This window comes from Protopterus annectens, chromosome 13.part0 (assembly GCF_019279795.1).
Source record: "Protopterus annectens isolate FY-2018-M chromosome 13.part0, PAN1.0, whole genome shotgun sequence".
NCBI classification, from domain to species: Eukaryota; Metazoa; Chordata; order Ceratodontiformes; family Protopteridae; genus Protopterus; species Protopterus annectens.
The window spans coordinates 11,370,329-11,394,705 of record NC_056747.1 but is presented as its reverse complement, the minus strand read 5'-3'; the positions used below and the strand labels follow the sequence as shown (position 1 = coordinate 11,394,705).

The window sequence follows — 24,377 nt, the reverse complement described above, 5'->3', positions numbered from 1 at the left end:
GTTTGTTTTGGAGAAGTTTCTCATTTTTATTGCTCCTGTGGAGGTGTCAGGTCTGATTATTATTTTGAATAAGACAGAGTTATGGTCTGACCTTACTAGGAAGAGAAACACACAGGGGATAGTGCAGTGACTCCCCCATATTGGTGAGTACTAAGTCCAGAACATTTGAGCTCCTTGTGGGGGTGCAGACTAACTGTTCCAGATCATTTGAATTAACAAGGTCCAGGAACCTCAGGGCAATTGAGCTTGTGCTCGTGAATGGTGCCCACTCAATAGAAGGATACCTGAAATCTCCCATGACCAAGGTGTCTGGCTGTCTAATGAGTGACTCAAGCAAGTCCAGGTAGGCAGTGTGCTTCTCATTGTTCATGGTGGGGACCTGTAGCTAACAGTGATGTGGTAGGGTGGTGTGCTTCTCATGGTTTATGGTGGGGACCTGTAGCTAACAGTGATGTGGTAGGGTGGTGTGCTTCTCATGGTGGGGACCTGTAGCTAACATTGATGTTGTAGGGTGGTGTGCTTCTCATGGTTCATGGTGGGGACCTGTAGCTAACAGTGATGTGGTAGGGTGGTGTGCTTCTCATGGTTTATGGTGGGGACCTGTAGCTAACAGTGATGTGGTAGGGTGGTGTGCTTCTCATGGTGGGGACCTGTAGCTAACATTGATGTTGTAGGGTGGTGTGCTTCTCATGGTTCATGGTGGGGACCTGTAGCTAACAGTGATGTGGTAGGGTGGTGTGCTTCTCATGGTTCATGGTGAGGACCTGTAGCTAACAGTGATGTGGTAGGGTGGTGTGCTTCTCATGGTTTATGGTGGGGACATGTAGCTAACAGTGATGTGGTAGGGTGTTTTACCTATAGTTATTTAGACCTGGAGTAGCTCAAGAGAGTCATACTGTTTAACCAGTCTCAAGGTGTATTTAGATTTAATGAAGATGGATATGCCTCCATATTTGGTTCTTTCATGCTCCTTTTGAAGGCTGAATATCTGAAAGGCATTGTAGTCTTGCATGACTGCACAAACATCAGTATCTTCCAAGGTGAGGAGAGATTCCAGGGAGTGCAGTTTCCTGCTTAGACTAGTATTAAGTAGCATAACATTCAGTTTGTCTGTAGTGGATTTTTTTTTACATCAGAAGTTTTATTTGGTATTGCCTAAAAGAGGCACTATGCAGGAGGCAAGCATATTTCCCATTTCTTAAAAGCCTAGAGGAGACAGATAGATGAAGCCCATCTCTGAAAAGGTAGTATGGTCTGCTGACTATGTCTTCCCAGGCTGACAGATACTGGACTGACACCAGAACCTGAGCCAGTTGTTGAAGTCAAGCATTTTTTGTTTATATTGTGGTATCATCCTGAGTGATGGTAGAACACTGCTTAGGGCTATACCTGCCTGGGACACATCATTTGAAAGTTCAGTCATGTCTCTCTTTACATAGTCCAGGGGGTACATCTCAAATCATTCACCCAACATGTACCATAACAGAGTCATAACAGTAATTGTTGTCGAGTAACTTGAATGCATGCATGATTTGATGGATCCTGGCACATGACAGGCAGCTGACCATAACCTTCTCCTTGTCCAGCCTGGTGAGCGGGACATCTATGTGTCTCACTATGGAATCTACTATGACCAGGACATTTGGTTTGGAGATGTTCTGCCTTAGGGGCTTATTCACTGAGACACTAGTATGTGTGTTATGTGCAGCAGATTTTGGTTGTGCTCTAACATATGTGAGCTGTTTGTACTTGGGAGGTCTCTGATCTTTTGTTAGGCTCTTAGTGAGTACCTCCTCATATGTGGTTTATGTGTCTTGACCGTATCTTGTGTGAGTGGAGAGGCATGTGTGCTGACAACCTGTTTGATGTCTTGTTTATTGTTACGTGAGAGGATTGATTCCAGTTTCATCGTGTAATTACACTGTTGTCAGTATACATAAGACAACTACTACAGTGCCTGAAGATGCCCATGTCAATCAGGCTGCTTGGAGAAATGTTGAGAAACCAACTCTCCATTGTAGATCAGCTTTCTCTCTAAGGTTAGCTGGGGGACGTATTCTATAGAGAATTGGGGATTAGAAAGTGGGGCAGTGCTGCTCGGTCCTCAGCTGAGTCACCCGCAGTGCAGCAGGGAAGCCTGGGGGGGGGGGGGGTTCCACTGACTGTTCTTTAGGAAAAAGTTGTATCTAAGCACTTGTGTCTATGCAGGGCACAGCTAACCCCTGTTACAAGGTGAGCAGCTACATGCAAATGCAAGGCTTAATTACAAACAAATTTAAACAGTTTTAACACAAACTATCAGCAGGAAAGCCCCACAGAGAGACTTATTCTAACAATCCCCAAGTCAGATGGGTTCTGAGCTACATACTTCTGCCAGAAAGATGCAGGGAGGCTCTCTTAATGGAAGATGTCTGGTTTTATTGCTTAAGTGATACCGACCAGTCTAGATTCAGCTACTCTGAATGCAGCCTGTGCTATTTAAGGCAGAAGTAGCAACGATACAAAGTGCGAAATGAAGCAGTCAGAGTAGCAAAAAAAAAACAGTAAAAATGAAGCGCTGGTTCAATAAAATGCAGTTCACAAAGTGCAATGCAGGTTTAAATTAGACTTATTTTTAGAAGATTTCAGTGGAAGCTTTGGATTTCTGTTCAGACGCACTCCAGACCTCTGGCTAAGTATGCCAAACTCTGAGCAGCTCCAGTAAACTGTGTAGACCACAAATCTTCCTAATGCACACTTTCAGAATAACAGACATAGTAAGCCTTTAACCAGCAATTTCCAGCTCAGAAGAGTGTAAGCTATCCTGTCCTGCCACAAGACTTTAGACCACAGACCTTCCCAATGTGAAATAACTGGTTTGGAGCCCAAGCACTTAAACCAAAACTAAGACACTTTTAGAATAACAGACACAGTGAGCCTTCAACCAACAATTCTCAACTTAGAAGGATGTAAGCTACCTCTCCTGGCACAAGTATGTATTCCGCAAACCTTCCTTATGGAAGATAGCTAGTTTGAAGCCCAAGTGCTTAAATCAAAACTATGAGGCTTAGAATAACAGTTACAATGTAATCAGGCTACTAGCAAGCAGTAATGCAGCAATATAAATGCAACAACAATTTTAAGAACAAGCAGGAAGAAGCAAAATAAAGTATGTGGGAAGGGAGGAAACAGAAGATAATTCAAGTTTAAGAGACTAAGAGCAGCCTCCCCAAATGGTCTCTCCATATTCAGTAGTGACCTGATGAGATGGGTCCAAAATCAGATTTATAGCAGGGGCGGCAACTCAAAAGCTCCCAAGTTTAAAAGTACAACAACAGCTGGGTGGGTGGCTGGGAAAAATCACATGCAGATAGAGATCAGCAAAAGTCAGGCAGAGAACAGCAAGCAAGCCAAAAGTGTACTCCAGCACAATAAAGATGCATCCAAGTATTGCTAGTTAAATGAGGAATCTGTTTCCAAACTCCTCCCACTAATTAGCTGGATGTTAGTCACTGTCTGCAAAGGAATTCTTTTCTAACTTTCCTAAGTGAACCTAGCAAAGACCTCTTAAAACTCCAAATGAACAAAAAACTTAAAACAAAACAAATACATATAAGAAAAAGATAAAAAATAGAAGTAATCAAACCTTAAATGAAAAATTTTAATTCAAAATCAAATGCAGACAGACATCAGCAATAGTCAGTCAGAGAACAGCAAGCAAGCCAAACAAGCTCTCCAGCACATTATATCTAAAGGGTCTAGAGGATTCCACAAATTGTAGTTATGGAAGAGGTGCCTGGTACCCTTATTGAATCCAGGCAGGGTTCTGAATCTTTTTAAACTCCTTTTCAAGGCAGATGTTCCTTAAAAAAACAAACAAAAAAAAATGTAACACGTGGCTACTGTAACTAAGGGTCCTTACAAATAGTGTCAGGACATTACTCAAGGGCTGTTAATGTCCTCATAGCTGAAACCCCCACAAGGATTATCTGTCCCTGCTGCTGCCACTCATTGGTCATCCACCCCATCTAAGAGACCAAGAGATTCGGATTATTCTGATGTGTCTCTGTCTCAGATTTAAACTCCACTGGTGGATTCAACAGGTCTGCCTTTTCATGTTCACGAGCTGTGCATGGATGCTTCCAATCAAGACTGAGGAGCTTCCTCCAAAATTCTGAAAGTCCAGCATTTGTCATCACGTTAACAACTGGCAGACCACTTCAATATGAAAGAAATGACAATTCTAACCCTAGTTCTTCAGGCCTTTCATTCCCTCTGGGTTACACGCCCTGTAAAGGTTTTTAGTAGACAATACCACAGTTATGTGGTGCTTCAACAAGCTGGGGCCCCAAAATTCTTACTTTCTTTGCAGACTGGATTTTTAGGCTGGGTATTTTACATTCCATCATCACTTGGTTTTTCAGGTGGTCTACATCCCTTCAAAGCAAAATCTGGTGGCAGACTGTTTGATCAGGTCCAGGACACATCCTCATGAATGGATGCTTCACAGAGAGGTGTTTTTGGACATTACACATTGATGGGCCACTCCTCAAGCAGATCTTTTTGTCTCCCCTCTGAACATACAACTTCCCCAGTTGCATTACAAAGTTTGCAATCCACTGCCTTGGAAAATCAATATCTTTTTCCTGTAATGGGATGTTCCTATATGGATTCTTTTGTAATACTCAAATGGCCATATCATTGAATTTCATTTGTGCAAGATGAACATTGTGAAAATGAAATACTAGAACGGCAAATTTTTCCCAGTGCAAATAAACATTTGCCCAACGTGCCCTTTTCTACATTGCAGTGCAATCCTGGAGTTGATACATATAGTTAGCAGGGGTATGAGTGGCAAAGCCCCCCACATTGGGGGTGGGGGTATAGCCCCCTCAACTAGGTGGGTTTTATTTACTCTGGTGTGTGTTTCATTGAAGGTTGGACAAGTGTTTACTTGTCCGAGGAAAAATTTGCCATTTGGGTATTTTGTTTTCGCAATTTTTGTTGCACAAAACTGAAATTTGATGATAAGGCCATTCAAATATTAGACGTTCCTCTTCCTTTTCTTCCTAGAGTCTTGTACAAGATCATGTGGGACACACCTGGAATCTTTGTGGTGACTCCACTGGTTCCCCCTTTTATTTCACCTGGCCAGGGGAAAGCATCACAGGTTATCTCACAGAAAGGATCTTATCATACAAGACAAGGGATCTCTCATTCACCCCCACTCGTTCACACTTCAATTGCCACTTGCGGTGACAGAGTTTTAGGTTCACAGTTTAATAGGTGTTTGCTAGGCTAGCAACCACAAAGGTCTTTTTAAGTCTAGCCTTGCATCCCAAATCTCTGATAAGTTCTGGTACCCTTAATAAGTGTAAGTAGGGGCTTGAGAGGTGAAACATTTACAAGCAGGGGCTTTGCAGATGATCCATTTACAGGCTGCCTGTTTCCACTAGAGACATAGGTGCCAAACCAGGAATGAATTTCCTGTTCCCCATCCATGTCAAAATTACACTTAATCTGAGTTAGGAAGGAACTCTGCTTCACATGGATGGGGAGCCTGTTCCAGAGATGGGGTAGTCTCTAGGATACATACCTGTCTCTCCAGCAGGTCCTATTTATATCACAAGCAAGGTTTAAGCCTTTAGAATGGGTAATTCTGATGCTGTTTGTTTTGTAGATATGCAGGAGGTCCATCAGAGTTTTTTTTTTACCATGCCTTGTATTCCAGGCATAGATCTCCCCTCAGTAGCCTGTAGGAGACAGAATTCAGGGATAGGGCCTTGAGGCAGTTTGCATAGGACATGTTACTTACTACCTGTATTCTTTTAGTGAGGAACCTCTGTGGACATTCCAATTGTGGGATATGCCTGGTTAGGTACATACTAAAGGGGGCATTGTACAATGATAGGTCTGATGAATGCCGAATACAGTGGAACAATGGCTTCCTTGGACCTAGATGCTATACCTTTGTTTATAAGGTTGCACAACATGGAATGATTTCATCACTACTGTAGACATGTGATGGTCAAAGGCTAGATTACTGTCGATGTGTGCCCTCAAGCCCCTGACTACTAGGTCAGCTCTTAGAGATGTGTTGTCAGTATGATAGTTACAAGGGGTGGATAACTTCCTGAAGGATACTGTTATGTATTTCTTGGCGTTTATTTTTAGTCCATGGCTCTGGTAGTGGTTGTTTGTCTGTGTCAGCCTTTCCTGGAGAACATTTGTGTTGGTGGGAAACTCAATGACTTCTCCAAATTTGCAATCATTTGTAAATTTAGTCAGTCAGAGGCTACTGACATTGGCATTGACTTCAGAGAAGTAAATGCCAAAAAGGAGCTATTCTAGTATGGATCTCTGAGGACTCTGCATGTGACTGGCCTCTTTGTAGAGGTAGGCTCCCCACTTCTGACTTCCTGGTTCCTCTCTGTGAGCCAACTGGCTATCCACTGGGTTAAATATTGGTTTGTACTTAACCTCTTATGTCTGTCAACAGTACCTAAATGAGGGATTATGTCAAATGCCTTGGCCAGGTCAAGGTAGGCCGTGTGAATGGTTTTGTCTTCATCCATTGCTTTGGTGACCTTCTCAATGAAGTCCACCAGGTTGAGTAGGCATGACCTGCCTTTGATGAAACCAAACTGGGTTGGATTCAGTGTCTGGAGTTTCCTATTTCATTATTGATCATTTCCATGATAATTCTTTCCATGGCTTTACATATGAGACTAGTGAGACTTATGGGTCTGTAGTTTCTAGGGTCTGTAGATGGCCCACCTTCATGCAGAGGGATGACTGTTGCTGTTCTCCATTTATGATGCACAAAGTCTGTCTGGAGTCTATAGCTAAACAGCAATTCCAGCAGCCCTGATAAGATCATGTTTCATGCTACTTAGAAGGCATCCTGGGATATTGTCTAGGTCCATTGATGCAGTGTTTTTGGCCTTAAAGAGAGCATTAAGGACCTCTTCCCTAGTGAAAGCAGGGGAAGTTATACTTGATGGTATTTCCTGAGGGAAGGTTGATGGGAAGAGAGGGGTAAAGTTGGAGCTGAATTTGTCAGTCAGCAGGTTTGTTATATCTTCTGGCTCAGTATAGGTGGCTCCATTTACAATGAGTTCTGCACACAACCGTGTATTGCTTTTGGGGCTGCGGACATACCTAAAGAATGCCTTGTGGATGTCCTTAGTTTAGGAGGCCAAATTTACCTAAAATTTGGCTTTGGTAAACTTTATTTGTCCTCTGAGTTGTTTGTTTAGTTTGATGAGAGTGCTTTTATCCTGCTGGGTGCTGCACCTCCTAATTTTTGCCATGATTTTCTTCCTTCTGTTATACAGCCTAATTATTTTGTGATTCCACCAGGGTGGCTTGTTTTTGAGTTAGTTCTATACTTCTTCCTGGTGAGTACAGCTGCCTCTAACATGCATGTGTAGGGTTTCTGAGAACAGTTCTGTGCAGGCAGCAGTGTTCTCAGGGTATATGGGGGCTTGCAATGTTGCCAGGTTATCACTTAATAGTAGAAAGTTAGTCATAGAGTAGTTCCTGAATATTCCAGGGTTAGCTGGGTTTCCAGGTTTTATTTTTACTTCAGATGAGACCATTTTGTGGTCTGACCTTACCAGGGAAGACATTACAGTGGGGGGTGTGCAGCCCTCTCCCATATTAGTGAGGACCCGATCCAGTATGGTTGAATCCCTTGTTGATGTTTTGATAATCTGGTCCGGGGAGTTTGTGTTTACAAAATCCGGGAATCTCAGTGCCTATACATTTGGTGTTGTATATGATTCCCAGTTACTAGTGGGGTAAGTAAAGTCACCCACGATTATGGTATTGGGTTGGATGGTGAGTGTTTCTAATAAGTTTAAATACATGGTATGGGTTTCCTGGATCATAGAAGGGGACCAATAGCTTGTAAGGAAGTGGTATTGCATTTTGGTTATGGTGATTTGAACATGGAAAAGCTCAAGTGCATTGTCCTGTTTGACCATCCTTGACGTATATTTATTTTTGATGTGAATTGAGACACTTCCACCTTTATTCCCTGTCTGTGTAATAGCTGGTCTAAATGTGTGAAAGGTATTATAACCTTGTACTGTTGGTGTGCTCTCTGTGGCTTTAAATCATGTCTCAGTCACCGCACAGACGTCAGCATTCTCTAGGGTTAAGAGAGCTTCTAGGGAGGGGAGTTTTTGTTTAGGCTCCTAGCATTGAGCAGTAATACCTTTAGATTTTTTTGGTTTTGATTTGCTATGGTGGAAGTATTTTCAGTTTGGCATTGCCTAAAAAAGGCACTATGTGGGAAGAGAATGCTTTAGCTAATATTTGAAAGCCTAGATGGGAGAGGTGCAGACCATCCCTGGCAAAGCAGCATGGTCTGCTAACCATCTCCTTCCATGCTGACAAATATTGCACCCCCTTAGAATGGCACCAGAAACTAAGCCAATTATTAAAGTCAGTCACCTTGTGTTCATATTGTGGCATCATCCTTGGAGAAGGTAAAATGTAACTCAGTGCTAGGCTCATACCAGCCTGAGGCACATATTCTGAGAGCTCCATGATGTCTCTCTTCATATAGTCTAGGAAGGTACATCTCCGGTCATTTACAGCCACATGGACTGAGTCATATTGGTACTTGTGGTCCAGTGAACTGAGTGAAGGTGAAATGTGGCAGCTCCTCACCCCTGATAAGCAATCGACCATGACTTTCTCCTTACTCAGCATGGTCAGAGGGACATTGGTGTTTCTTACAATGGAGTCTCCAATGAATAGAATGTTGGATTGTGTAGTGGCTTGCCTTATAATCTTAGAACTAGAGGCTCCATGAGATGTGGCTGTATGTGTTGATGTAGGTGTTGTTTTGAAAGTGCATTCAGGGCTGCTGAGGGTGCTTGTTATGTGTACTTCGTCTCAGAGGTCTTTTGGGGTTTAGGAGGGTTACATTTAAGTGCCTCAGCAGATGTGGGTCTATATGTCTGCTTTGAATTGTGTGTGATGGGTGCAGTGTGTGTACTACTGACAATGTCATTGACATTAGGAGTGTTTTTATATGAGAGCTTTGCCTCCAGTGACATTGTGTAAATACATAAATCACATACCATATCAGTTTGTTTGAGAATTAACTGGTTGTTAGTAAACATGAGGCAATTTCTACATTGCATCAGGGTACCAATAGAATGGTAACAGAGATAGTGTGAAAGTTCATATCCATGGCAACAGACCCTTTTTTACTGATTCAACAGTCGGAGTGAGAGTATAAAGTAACGTCAGGGGTATTTGATTTCAACTCTGGGGGCAATTCTTGTCATTGCAAACAAGTTGTCCTGTGTGCAACTAGGTATTGGTGAAATTTCAATGATGCTTTTAGAAGAATGAAATAAATTCAAGGTGTCTATACAAGGCACTGCCAAACACTTGAGGGGAAAGTAATAAGTAGACCCTGAGGATTTATAGGGCAGAAGAAAGTAATAAGTAGACCCTGAGGATTTATAGGGCAGAAGAAAGTAATAAGTAGACCCTGAGGATTTATAGGGCAGAAGAAAGTAATAAGTGGACCCTGAGGATTTATAGGGCAGAAGAAAGTAATAAGTAGACCCTGAGGATTTATAGGGCAGAAGAAAGTAATAAGTAGACCCTGAGGATTTATAGGGCAGAAGAAAGTAATAAGTAGACCCTGAGGATTTATGGGGCAGAAGAAAGTAATAAGTAGACCCTGAGGATTTATGGGGCAGAAGAAAGTAATAAGTGGACCCTGAGGATTTATGGGGCAGAAGAAAGTAATAAGTAGACCCTGAGGATTTATAGGGCAGAAGAAAGTAATAAGTAGACCCTGAGGATTTATAGGGCAGAAGAAAGTAATAAGTGGACCCTGAGGATTTATAGGGCAGAAGAAAGTAATAAGTGGACCCTGAGGATTTATGGGGCAGAAGAAAGTAATAAGTAGACCCTGAGGATTTATAGGGCAGAAGAAAGTAATAAGTAGACCCTGAGGATTTATAGGGCAGAAGAAAGTAATAAGTGGACCCTGAGGATTTATAGGGCAGAAGAAAGTAATAAGTAGACCCTGAGGATTTATGGGGCAGAAGAAAGTAATAAGTAGACCCTGAGGATTTATAGGGCAGAAGAAAGTAATAAGTAGACCCTGAGGATTTATAGGGCAGAAGAAAGTAATAAGTGGACCCTGAGGATTTATAGGGCAGAAGAAAGTAATAAGTAGACCCTGAGGATTTATGGGGCAGAAGAAAGTAATAAGTAGACCCTGAGGATTTATAGGGCAGAAGAAAGTAATAAGTAGACCCTGAGGATTTATAGGGCAGAAGAAAGTAATAAGTAGACCCTGAGGATTTATGGGGCAGAAGAAAGTAATAAGTAGACCCTGAGGATTTATAGGGCAGAAGAAAGTAATAAGTAGACCCTGAGGATTTATAGGGCAGAAGAAAGTAATAAGTGGACCCTGAGGATTTATAGGGCAGAAGAAAGTAATAAGTAGACCCTGAGGATTTATGGGGCAGAAGAAAGTAATAAGTAGACCCTGAGGATTTATAGGGCAGAAGAAAGTAATAAGTGGACCCTGAGGATTTATAGGGCAGAAGAAAGTAATAAGTAGACCCTGAGGATTTATGGGGCAGAAGAAAGTAATAAGTAGACCCTGAGGATTTATAGGGCAGAAGAAAGTAATAAGTAGACCCTGAGGATTTATAGGGCAGAAGAAAGTAATAAGTGGACCCTGAGGATTTATAGGGCAGAAGAAAGTAATAAGTAGACCCTGAGGATTTATAGGGCAGAAGAAAGTAATAAGTAGACCCTGAGGATTTATAGGGCAGAAGAAAGTAATAAGTAGACCCTGAGGATTTATGGGGCAGAAGAAAGTAATAAGTGGACCCTGAGGATTTATAGGGCAGAAGAAAGTAATAAGTAGACCCTGAGGATTTATAGGGCAGAAGAAAGTAATAAGTAGACCCTGAGGATTTATGGGGCAGAAGAAAGTAATAAGTAGACCCTGAGGATTTATAGGGCAGAAGAAAGTAATAAGTAGACCCTGAGGATTTATAGGGCAGAAGAAAGTAATAACTGGACCCTGAGGATTTATAGGGCAGAAGAAAGTAATAAGTAGACCCTGAGGATTTATGGGGCAGAAGAAAGTAATAAGTAGACCCTGAGGATTTATAGGGCAGAAGAAAGTAATAAGTAGACCCTGAGGATTTATAGGGCAGAAGAAAGTAATAAGTAGACCCTGAGGATTTATGGGGCAGAAGAAAGTAATAAGTAGACCCTGAGGATTTATGGGGCAGAAGAAAGTAATAAGTGGACCCTGAGGATTTATGGGGCAGAAGAAAGTAATAAGTAGACCCTGAGGATTTATAGGGCAGAAGAAAGTAATAAGTGGACCCTGAGGATTTATAGGGCAGAAGAAAGTAATAAGTAGACCCTGAGGATTTATAGGGCAGAAGAAAGTAATAAGTAGACCCTGAGGATTTATAGGGCAGAAGAAAGTAATAAGTAGACCCTGAGGATTTATGGGGCAGAAGAAAGTAATAAGTAGACCCTGAGGATTTATGGGGCAGAAGAAAGTAATAAGTAGACCCTGAGGATTTATAGGGCAGAAGAAAGTAATAAGTAGACCCTGAGGATTTATAGGGCAGAAGAAAGTAATAAGTAGACCCTGAGGATTTATGGGGCAGAAGAAAGTAATAAGTAGACCCTGAGGATTTATAGGGCAGAAGAAAGTAATAAGTAGACCCTGAGGATTTATAGGGCAGAAGAAAGTAATAAGTAGACCCTGAGGATTTATGGGGCAGAAGAAAGTAATAAGTAGACCCTGAGGATTTATAGGGCAGAAGAAAGTAATAAGTAGACCCTGAGGATTTATAGGGCAGAAGAAAGTAATAAGTGGACCCTGAGGATTTATAGGGCAGAAGAAAGTAATAAGTAGACCCTGAGGATTTATGGGGCAGAAGAAAGTAATAAGTAGACCCTGAGGATTTATAGGGCAGAAGAAAGTAATAAGTAGACCCTGAGGATTTATAGGGCAGAAGAAAGTAATAAGTGGACCCTGAGGATTTATAGGGCAGAAGAAAGTAATAAGTAGACCCTGAGGATTTATGGGGCAGAAGAAAGTAATAAGTAGACCCTGAGGATTTATGGGGCAGAAGAAAGTAATAAGTAGACCCTGAGGATTTATAGGGCAGAAGAAAGTAATAAGTAGACCCTGAGGATTTATAGGGCAGAAGAAAGTAATAAGTAGACCCTGAGGATTTATGGGGCAGAAGAAAGTAATAAGTAGACCCTGAGGATTTATAGGGCAGAAGAAAGTAATAAGTAGACCCTGAGGATTTATAGGGCAGAAGAAAGTAATAAGTAGACCCTGAGGATTTATGGGGCAGAAGAAAGTAATAAGTGGACCCTGAGGATTTATAGGGCAGAAGAAAGTAATAAGTGGACCCTGAGGATTTATAGGGCAGAAGAAAGTAATAAGTAGACCCTGAGGATTTATAGGGCAGAAGAAAGTAATAAGTGGACCCTGAGGATTTATAGGGCAGAAGAAAGTAATAAGTAGACCCTGAGGATTTATGGGGCAGAAGAAAGTAATAAGTAGACCCTGAGGATTTATGGGGCAGAAGAAAGTAATAAGTAGACCCTGAGGATTTATAGGGCAGAAGAAAGTAATAAGTAGACCCTGAGGATTTATAGGGCAGAAGAAAGTAATAAGTGGACCCTGAGGATTTATAGGGCAGAAGAAAGTAATAAGTGGACCCTGAGGATTTATGGGGCAGAAGAAAGTAATAAGTGGACCCTGAGGATTTATAGGGCAGAAGAAAGTAATAAGTAGACCCTGAGGATTTATAGGGCAGAAGAGTGGTGCAGCAGTTGGTGTTGTTGACTCACAGCAAGAGGTTCCTATGCTCCTCTCAGCAGAAGCAAAACAGAAGCGCTAATCCCAGGATGACTACTGAGAGGTAGAATGTGGGCTCCCCAATAACTGGTTGTCTTAGAGCAGGTGTTAGAGATTTTAAAGATAAGATAGAAAAATAGGTTAATATCCTAAGATCTGCAGTGTGCACTAAGCAGTTAGATATGAATGAGGGTGTAACTTAAGCTTTAGCTGTCTAAGTGAGGAGCCACTCATTTTAAAAGAGCAAGATAGATTGGAATAGGGTGAACACTTTGTATTCTGGTTCTATGGAATACAGTGGGATGGCCAGTAAATTTAAATAGTTGAAGGTGGGGAGGGGGTTCACAAAATGATAATGATGTGCCTTCTCACAATAACCAATGAAAGCAGAGAGGGAAGGAGATATGTGGTCAAATTAACATAATGGGCGGGTAACTAGAACAACAGTTGAATTTAAAAACAAAAGAAACAGGATGGGGTAAAACTTATTTTTTTGTGCGACTCACAAGAGACACAGCTATAGTTTCTTTTCAGGTTTAAATATGCAATTAAAAGTAGAACTCACTACTAGAAAATCCTACGTGGATAAACGGAAGACATTTTTTAGTTGGTATCTGAAGGACCTTTTTTCTTTGGGGGCCCTTATGTCTTTTCTTATTTGTGTGAATTGTTCAATACTGTTTTGGCATATTCTTCTGTTAAAGCTCTTTTTTAAGCCATGTCTGCATTTCAGCCTCTGAGTCTGGCTTTGTATTCTAGTTTTGAAGTCAAGGAATTCCTGAAAGGCACCCTTCATATCACCCCCCCCCTTCGAGAAAGCCTGTTCCTCCTTCTTGGGACCTTAATTTTGTCCTTGAAAAAGTGACTCGGTCCCCTTTTTGAGCCTTCTTCTTCCCAGAAACATTGTACTTGGAAGACTGTATTGTTACCAGCTTTTACTTCTGGAAAGAGAGTTTCTAAACACCAAACCCTCATGGTGGTTCCTCCTTTTTTGTTTTTTTCCCAAGAACAGAGTGTCTTTGCACCAATCCTTTTATGCCCAAGGTGGTTAATGATTTGCCCTTGAATCAGTTTGTTCATCTACCCTCCTTTTTTTCAATCTCCACAATATGTTAGTGAGGAGATGCTACACACTCTGGCTTTATTTAGACAGCTGAGGTACTACTTGGATAAGAAAAAGGGCAACAGCAAATCTGAGCGCATGTTTGTTTCCTTTCATGTCAGGTAATTGGGCTGGGCAGTCTGAACAAATCATTTCCTCCTTGACTCCTTCATGTCTACGGCCATTTCTTTTTGCTATTCTTTTCACGGGGAGCAGCTGTCCTCTTTGGGTCATACTCATTCTATCAGGGCAGAAGCCTCTCTGTTGCTGTTTTTTCAAGAGTCTGGATATTAGGTCCATCTTGGAGGCTGCTACTTGGTATTGCATCCCCACTTTTACCAAACATTCCAAGCTGGATGTCATTTCAAGGGCCAGGGTGGGTTTAGTCACTTTTACCAAACATTCCAAGCTGGACGTCATTTCAAGGGCCAGGGTGGGTTTGGTCACTTTTACCAAACATTCCAAGCTGGACGTCATTTCAAGGGCCAGGGTGGGTTTGGTCAGGGCTGTTACAAACATTCCAAGCTGGACGTCATTTCAAGGGCCAGGGTGGGTTTGGTCAGGGCTGTTACAAACATTCCAAGCTGGACGTCATTTCAAGGGCCAGGGTGGGTTTGGTCACTTTTACCAAACATTCCAAGCTGGATGTCATTTCAAGGGCCAGGGTGGGTTTGGTCACTTTTACCAAACATTCCAAGCTGGACGTCATTTCAAGGGCCAGGGTGGGTTTGGTCACTTTTACCAAACATTCCAAGCTGGACGTCATTTCAAGGGCCAGGGTGGGTTTGGTCAGGGCTGTTACAAACATTCCAAGCTGGACGTCATTTCAAGGGCCAGGGTGGGTTTGGTCACTTTTACCAAACATTCCAAGCTGGACATCATTTCAAGGGCCAGGGTGGGTTTGGTCAGGGCAATCCTGCTCTTGTGTGTTTCCTCCTCCTCCTTCTATGCTTTATAATAGCTTTTATACTCTCCCATGTTGAAGAATCTTGCAACAGTGAGAAGGAAGAACATAGTACAGACAGTTGCAAAAGATCCTACCATAAATGTAGACGTCCTACTTCTCACTGTTGCACTATTTCTTTTTTCTTTTGCCCTTCTGCTGGCTGAGGGTTTTTCTCTGACATCCGTATCTTTTTCTGTTTCCCTTCCTGGATGGGCATGTTATTGTTTCTCTGCGGCTGCTGTGGTTTTCCTGGAGCACTTCAGTTTTGAGGATAAGACATCCATATGTCACATATGTATCTTACATCATGCACATAGGACATGTGTCTGACATATGGCACCTGGAAGGTGTAAAGGCTTTAGAATACTGGCTGGACTTTAGGCTATTCTCTGCAGTAGATCCCATGTATAAAGAATACTGCACCAATGACAAGTAGGGCATCTAGTGTTATGGCAAGATTTTACACAGCTATACTTCAGTGGCCTTAATGTTATGTAGGGAGTATTTATCGGTGGGGCTTAATCACGCTAATTACACTTTGTGTCTTGTTAATAACCACACTGCCCCACTGCCTGTCACACCAGTTCACTGGCCTTAACATTCTGTATGGTATACATGTCTGTGGGGCCTAATCATGCTAATTATACTTTGTGTCTTGTTAATAACCACACTGCCCCACTGCCTGTCACACCAGTTCACTGGCCTTAACATTCTGTATGGTATACATGTCTGTGGGGCCTAATCATGCTAATTATACTTTGTGTCTTGTTAATAACCACGCTGCCCCACTGCCTGTCACACCAGTTCACTGGCCTTAACATTCTGTATGTTATACATGTCTGTGGGGCCTAATCATGCTAATTATACTTTGTGTCTTGTTAATAACCACGCTGCCCCACTGCCTGTCACACCAGTTCACTGGCCTTAACATTCTGTATGTTATACATGTCTGTGGGGCCTAATCATGCTAATTATACTTTGTGTCTTGTTAATAACCACGCTGCCCCACTGCCTGTCATGACAGTTCGCTATCGTTAATGTTATGTAAGATGTGCACGTCTGAGAGGTCTAATCATGATAATTAAACTATCTCATTAACAACCGCGGCTTCCAATTGCTCATGAAGCTCATTCATCAGCTTAGAAATTGTGTATGATGTCCACACCAGGGGAGCCTGGCTGTAGCAATGTCACTTTGCATTACACTGCTGACCACTTCCATCTCATTACTGTTGATGGGCACCACCTTACCTTGCTGTCCTTCGATGTGTATCATGTAGTGTCCGTGCACCTGGGTACCACTTTCATTCCTGGATTTGACCTGGTAAGTGGACATTGTCTTAGTAAAATTAGTGTCTGTCAGGTCTCCCACCAGATGCAGCAGACAGTGCAAGGTCGTTTTTCACCTGCTGCACAGGCATCATATTAAGCACCTGCCCGGTGACTGTGAGGGCTCTCTTTATGAAGTGAATACTTGGCAGCACCTTGACAGGACAGTGAGTCATGCTACTAGTATCACCTGTTTAGCAAGCAGAGCCAGGACGTGGAACAAAGCCGGCACCTTTGATTTCCTAGTAATGGACCCCGATAAACCTACTCCCTGAGCGATATACCTCTGCAGTCTAAAGGGATTTATGAAAGTATATCTAACTACTGTTGATACTGCCAGCATAGAAGCTATTCCAATACCCCTGCTAGGTGGTTAGAACACGCTCTCTATCAGGTGTTGCAGCAGCCAACCCTCCCTTACTCTCTACCCACATACTTGGCCTTCTTCCACCATTTCCTAGCCTCTAAAAGCCCCACTTTAAGTGCTGCCCGGCCCCGGGATCTACCATGGCCCATTGATGTATTTACAAGGTTTTGCCACTAGATGGCGACCTGAACCTACTTATTAACCCCTACCTTTAGTGTAGCTCCTGCTTAACTTACTAGTGTAATTTTTCATTATTTCTATCTACCCTATACCCCTACAAACATATGTGCTTCTCCCACTACTAGTCCTTGGAGTTTATACTCTCTCTTTGTGTACACTGTACTTCTAAACTTACAGTCTACTCTACTGATTGTTCCCAGCCTGACCTGCATTCTACCTTCCTTTGGCTCTACCCACTCCGTTCACCCTGCAGGCTCACTCCAGTCCCCTACCCTGCCCCCAATTTCCACCCGCCCGAGTACTCCTACATTTATCATCACCTTGCCACTCCCCCTCATCTAAAACCACTTCCATTCATCAGAAGCAACCATCTATATCCCATTCTTTCATAACAACCAATCCTCCACTCACACCCCTCCAATCTCACACTATACATTCATTATTAACTCCCCACCTTTACTCTCTAACACTTATTACTTAATTACCCTAAAATGCCTCCACAAACTGCCATGACACCCCCAAAATTACTACCTAATACTCCCACTTATAGTTCTCTAGCTTCTCACAGCATATGAATACTAATACCTACCTGGCTCTCACTACCCTAGTTCCAGAACCACCACTATTAACCAACCACACTACCCTAAACTAATATTAACCCACCTTTCATCTAACTCTTCTAATGCAAAACATCTGCATTCCATTCAAGAAGCCACCTATATCAACCCTAGAACTAAATACTATCACAAACTCTTACTAAAACTCCATAAACTTGAAATTAGATCACTACCTAACCTCATAGCAGATGGTGACATCCACCCTAACCCAGGCTCAAACCCACCTGATATCATCAACTCCACAAATAACACTCTCACTAACCTATGAAACTCAAATAAGGCCTCCAAATAATTCCTGGTGTGTCACCTAAACATCAGAAGTATAAATAAGAACATTCACTACTTGCATGCCCTCCTGGATGTGCACTCCCCTGACATACTATGCCTTACTGAAACCTGGCTCAAACCTAATACCCATGATAATGAGACTATACCCCCCGGTTACAATATAGTAAGACTTGACCACATCTCTAGGAAAGGAGGTGGAGTAGCTATCTTGTATAAATCCGCACTAAAGGTATCCACAACTAGTACTCCACAGGCCTTTATAACTAGCAACACAGAAACACTAGTCACAAAGGTCCAACTTAACAAACACAAATCTATAAACATAGTCTGTATCTATATTTACCCAGGTGACAACGTAATCACCTTAGAAGGCATCCTCCAGTGGCTATCCAATCTAATTTCCAGAATGAACTTAAGTCATGTGACTGGTCCAACCTAAAACTACTTCCATGTGATGAAGCCGACTCATACTTTAACTCTACATTTCTTGCTTAACGTACTATCAGAACCAATAACAAAATAGCACCATGGCTAACCAATGGTACAAGACAAAAACTTATTGCCACAAACAAAGCATGAACCTCCTGGAGAACCACCATATCCCCACATGTCCACATCAGATATAAACAGTTGAGAAATGATACAAAGAAGTCCATTATGCTAGACAAAAAAGTTACTACTGTAATCTGCAACAAAAGCACCAAAATCAATCACAAAAATTCTAGTCAGGCTTAAATAAACTGCTCCACCCAGGTAAATCATCTACCCCCACCCCCTTAACTACCCTACAACTACCTCCTAAAAGTGTTGCAAATACCTTTAACACTTTCTTTACAAAAAACGTGCAATCCTAGCAAACTTTCTATCTCCCAATACCTCTAGTACTACCATACTCACACACGAAAATAGACTCCCCTTCAGGTTTGATCCAGTAGCTACAGCTTTTATTAAGTCCTTACTTAAGAAACTGAAATCCACCACCCTTTCAGCAGACCTACTGCCCACAGAGTTTCTCCAAAAAGTTGCTAATGAAATAGCATATCCAATCTCAATTTTAATCAATCGAACAATCCTTGAATCTTACATCCCCTCCATCTGGAAAATCTCCCACATTATCCCTTTTCACAAAGGGGGAAACTCCACTGAACTCTCATATTATAGACCTATAGCCATCCTATCTTCCTTGGCCAAAATAATGGAAACATGCATTCATAAGCAATTTCTAGCCTACCTAAATCAGAACACTCTCCTAGCCCCCTCCCAGCATGGATTTAGACCTTCCTATAGTACAACCTCAGCCATTCTCTCCTTGTCTCACACAATAAATCAAAACCGTAATGACAACAAGCTCTCCTCAGCCCTCTTCCTTGACCTATCCAAGGCAGTTGACATGGTGAATCACCAGCTACTCCTAGACACACTAAAATCACTCTCCATAGACAAACTAGCAAGCAGCTGGTTCCATTCTTACCTGAATGGCAGACAACAAGCTGTACTATGGAAAGAGACCCTATTCTCCCTTTTACTAGTCACCACTGGAGTCCCTCAAGGATCTATATTAGGTCCCCTCCTATTCTCCATATTCATTAATGACCTGCACAAAGTTATCCCAGATGCAACATGTATTCAGTATGCAGATCAGTCCACCCTAATCTGCTCTGTCACCTCACCCACAGACTTACAATCCTTGTCCCAAATCACTTTCATCAAAGTAGAGAGGTGGCTCACTGGTCACCGTCTCCTATTGAACCTTAATAAAACCAAACTATTATTTTTCTCCCCTACCCGTAAGGCCACATCACCACTTCTTACCATTACAACTAACAAGGGCACCATAATTTCCCAGAACCTTGTACTAAACTACTAGGGGTAATCATCGACAATAATCTGAAGTTTGATGCTCATATAGACAAAACTATCAAAACACTTAATAAGAAACTAGACTCTTTATACAGGATTAAACAATTCCTAACCTTATCTGCCAGAGCTGTTATTGCCCGAACATACCTTCTTCTTTACGCCTCACCCATCTTCGTAAACCTAAGCAAATCAAACCTTAACAAATTTACTAGCTGCTACAATAACATAGCTAGATTTGCCACAGGTTCAGCCTATAGAACCCATCACTGTCTAAATCTTCAATCACTAGACTGGCTAGAACTACCATATCAACTTCATTATAACTAACTCATAGTCATTCACAAAATCCTCTACCAACCAAGCAGTACACCCATACTGCAAAATATTATCACCCCTACAGTAACCTAAAATCCCTCTGCTCCTCCAAGAGAACTGCTAAAGCCAACAATTCAGCTGGTGAATCACTATTCTCCAACTCTGCTGGTAAAAACTGGAACTTACACCCTGCAGAACTTACTACTATATCCTCCTTATCCAATTCAAAATATCCGTAAAGAAACACTTAAAACACATTGGCTTTGTCCGTGTACAAACCCTGACTAATCCCACTCAAAACACAAATTATATAGGAGAACCGTGCTACAAGAATAAAACTCTGAACCTTTAACTATCCAGAATTAATTTGTCTCTCAACTACTAGTAAGATATAAATATAAGGATGATATCATGTGTGCTAGCCACTCTAAGGCTATTTGTTCCCCTTTTAATATGTAATCTCTAACTATCTGCTTTCTCAACTATCAACTTCCAACCATTTCCTGTTTGACCTCATGAAAACAAAATGTGTGTATATAATCATTAAACAAATAGCAATGTTATACTTCAGTATAACCATGCCTGTATATACACTTGTTATGTACATGTGGAGCTTTTCTCCCCGGGCCTCCACTAAAAAAGGACATGTATCCAGTCGGACTATCCTGGTCAACAAATGTAAAATAAAAACATATATATATATATATATATATATATATATATATATATATATATATATATATATATATATAGATTAGACATGGATTCCGCCCAAACCACAGTACAACCACTGCTCTTCTCTCTTGTACCAACCAGGTTAACCAACTTAGAAACAACAACTTCATATCAGCCATATTCTTACATCTCTCTAAGGCATTTGACGTGGTCTCGCATAACCTACTTTTAGACACTCTATCCTCCATGTCCTTTGCACCGTCCACTACTGCCTGGTTCAAAAAGTATCTCTCTGACAGGAAATAATCAGACAAATGGCAAGGGGTACTGTCACCTCTGCTACCAACTTCCATAGGTGTTCCACAAGGCTCAATACTGGGGCCTCTACTACTCACCATTTTTACCAACAAGCTACATACCTGCACCCTGCATGCATCACTCATACAGTACACAGGTGACTCCACCATAATCTGCTCAGCCCCATCTTTAACCACTCTTCAAAAACTTACCGAAGAATCCTTCAGCTCTGTGGAAAAATGGATTACTGACATCCAACTGATTCTAAACCCCAACAAGACCAAATTACTTCTATTCACCCCAACAAATCCAGAACCACACCTCTTTCCTTCGCTATCAGCACCAAGAATGGCACCACAGTTTCTCCCTGTCCCCATATTAAGCTCCTCGGTGTTGAAATAGATAAGAAATATTCACTTTGATGTCCATAGCTCTCAAACCATTAAAAAAGTACTTAAAAAAATTAGGAACTTTATACAAACACAAAAACTTCCTATCAGACCAAACACGAGTCACCCTAGCCCAAACCCACCTTTTGTCTACCGTAATGTATGCATCACCAATCCTAACCCACATCAGGAAAACAGACCTAGATAAACTAGAATCATGTTACAATAAGACTGCAAAATTTGCCAATAACTTTGCTTTTAGAAGCCATCACTGCTTTGTCCTAAATGAACTACAGTGGTTAGAACTCCCTCAATTAATTCATTACCAGGGTGAGCACACTATCAACATCCTAAAGAATCCCCACAAGACTCCAGCCCTAAATTAACTACTAAAGCAATATTCAGCAAACCGTCCTCTGTGCTCATCCAACAAAACCCTTCTCTGTATATCCAAAGCTAACAATACTGCAGGGAAAGCTCTTTTCTCTCATACCATAGCTAGAAAGTGGAATAATCTCCCCCAGAATATCTCTTCAGCACCATCTATCTCACTGTTCAAAAAATCACTTACGTCACACCTTTTGCACACCTGGCTCTGTCCTTGCATCACATAAATGCTTTCCTGCTCTCCTACCTCTTCCTACCTTTCCTTTCTTCTCTGCTTACTGTCTCTTTAATACAATACTAAAAACTCCTCAAATACTGCCATACAGGGTCTACTGTGTGTAAATTAAGCTTGCTTGGAACAAACCACTGTAAATTTATTATGTTTTGTGTGATGTCTCTTTTGATTGTATTGTTTAATGTGGAGTTTTTCTCCCAAGGCCTCAAATACTGCCATCCAGGGCCTACTATGTGTAAATTAAGCTTGCTTTGAACAAACTGTTGTAAATATATTATTTCTTGTATGACATATCTTTTGAATATATAATTACCACTGCACATATTGTTTAATGTGGAGCTTTTCTCCCCGGGCCTCTGCTGTAAATGGACCTTGTTCCAGTTGAACTTTCCCAGTCAACAAATGTAAAATAAAATAAAATAAAAATATACATGTATATATATCCCCATTACAGAAACAAACTACTAGAATGGATATCTAACACCCTCCCCCAGGAAAGCATAGTATTAGGAGACCTCAGTATTGACTGGCAAAACTGCACCACTCAAAACCCAATCTACCATATTAACCTGCACGGCCTAACCCAACTCATCACCTCTCCCACAAGAACAGACAAGAAAACCAAACACCAATCCACACTAGATTGGATACTCATATCCCACCCATTGCTGATATCACTAAGCAGGGTGTCTACCAGACACCCTGAGTGACCACCAAGTCACATTTTTACTCAGATCTAAATCACCACAACTGACCCAAATATCCACGCGCCTAATTAGAAACAAAAAACATTTTAACCACTCCAACTTTATAAATGACCTAAAATGTGTAACTGGACCCCCCTAAAAACCTACCTCTTGATGAAGCAGTACTATATTTCAATACTACCTTTTTAAACACACTTCACTATCATGCCCCCTCCAGAATAACAAGAATTAAAACTAAATATGCCCCCTGGTTAACCCCAGACACAAAATCCCTCCTCAAAAAAGAAACAAGGCATGGACCAACTACCTCAACAGTAATAAACAAATATACGTTAAACTACGTAACAAAGCCAAAAAAACTCACCAAAACAGACAAAACATCTTACTACCAAAAGTTACAGGATAAGCACAGGAGCAACCCACAAAAATTTTTGGCAGCAATTAACTCTATTCTACAACCAGGAAAAACAACTACCCCAACCCCAAAAATAGATAACAACCAAGAAGACACCCCCCCACTCAATTTAATAAATACTTTACAGAAACTATCCAAACCCTTGCAAACAACCAACCCTGTGACAACACCCCTACCCCTGCAAATGCACCCCCCACCCCAACTAACAATTACCCTAAGTTCAGCTTCCACCCAGAACCAACCAAATCCATTGAAAAACTACTCCTCAAGCTCAAACCAACGTCTCTAGCCGCAGATAAATTACCCACTGAATACCTCCACCTCGCTGCAGGAGCCATATCATATCCTGTCTCCATCCTAATTAATAGATCCATCTCCGAGTGTATAGTACCTAAGCTATGGAAAATATCACATATCATCCCTCTACATAAAGGAAGAACCTCCCTGAACTCAATAACTACCTCTTTAGAGAGGGTAATACACAAGCAACTAATGAAATATCTCCTAGAAAATAATCTAACAGCAACACAACAACATGGCTTTAGATCCTTCCACAGCACCACCACTGAACTAACAGAATTCACCAACACTGTCATTACTCACAGAAACAATGGACTCCTTGTATCTGCCACCTTCCTTGACTTGTCCAAAGCATTTGATATGGTTAACCACAATAAACTCCTTCTCTCTCTAGCAACTCTAACCCTTATCACCCCTGCCATCTCCTGGTTCAAAAACTACCTAGAGAGAAGGAAACAAGCTGTTATGTGGCAAAACCAACTCTCCCCCTCCCTACCAGTCTCCCTAGGAGTACCCCGAGGCTCCATCCTGGGGCCACTAGTCTCCCTAGGAGTACCCCGAGGCTCCATCCTGGGGCCACTTCTCTTTACCCTCTTCACCAATCCGCTCCCAAACAGTATTCCTAAAGCCTCAGTAGTGCAATATGCAGATGATACCACCATAATATGCGCAGCCTAATCAATGGACATCCTTCACTCCCTAACACAAGGATGCTTTTCCCTAGCAGAAACTTGGGTCACAAACCAAAGGCTCATTCTGAACCCAAGTAAAACAAAGCTGGTACTCTTTAGCTCCCACAGAGCCACACCTCCCACTGATTCTTTCTTCATCTCCTCCTTTAACAAGACCACAATCACCCCCACAAATCATACCAAACTCTTAGGGTTGAAATAGATAATCACTTTAGATCTGACCTACATATTTATATAACAATAAAAAAGTACATAAAAAAACGTGACCTACTGTATCGCAATAAAAAATTCCTCACTGACCACTCCAAAACTACAATAGCGAGGACTCACCTACTATCTACCCTACTTTATACCTCCAAATGCTTACAAATCTCTGCAAATCCGACCTAAACAAACTTGATTGTTGTTA

At 41.6% G+C, this 24,377-nt stretch overlaps 1 protein-coding gene across 1 annotated transcript in view; it reads right to left on the bottom strand.

Moving 5' to 3' along the window:
- The window catches only part of FSD1 (fibronectin type III and SPRY domain containing 1), a 1,307,274-nt gene that overhangs the window by 630,297 nt on the left and 652,600 nt on the right, over nt 1-24,377 (bottom strand). The gene's annotated exons all lie outside the window — the stretch shown is intronic.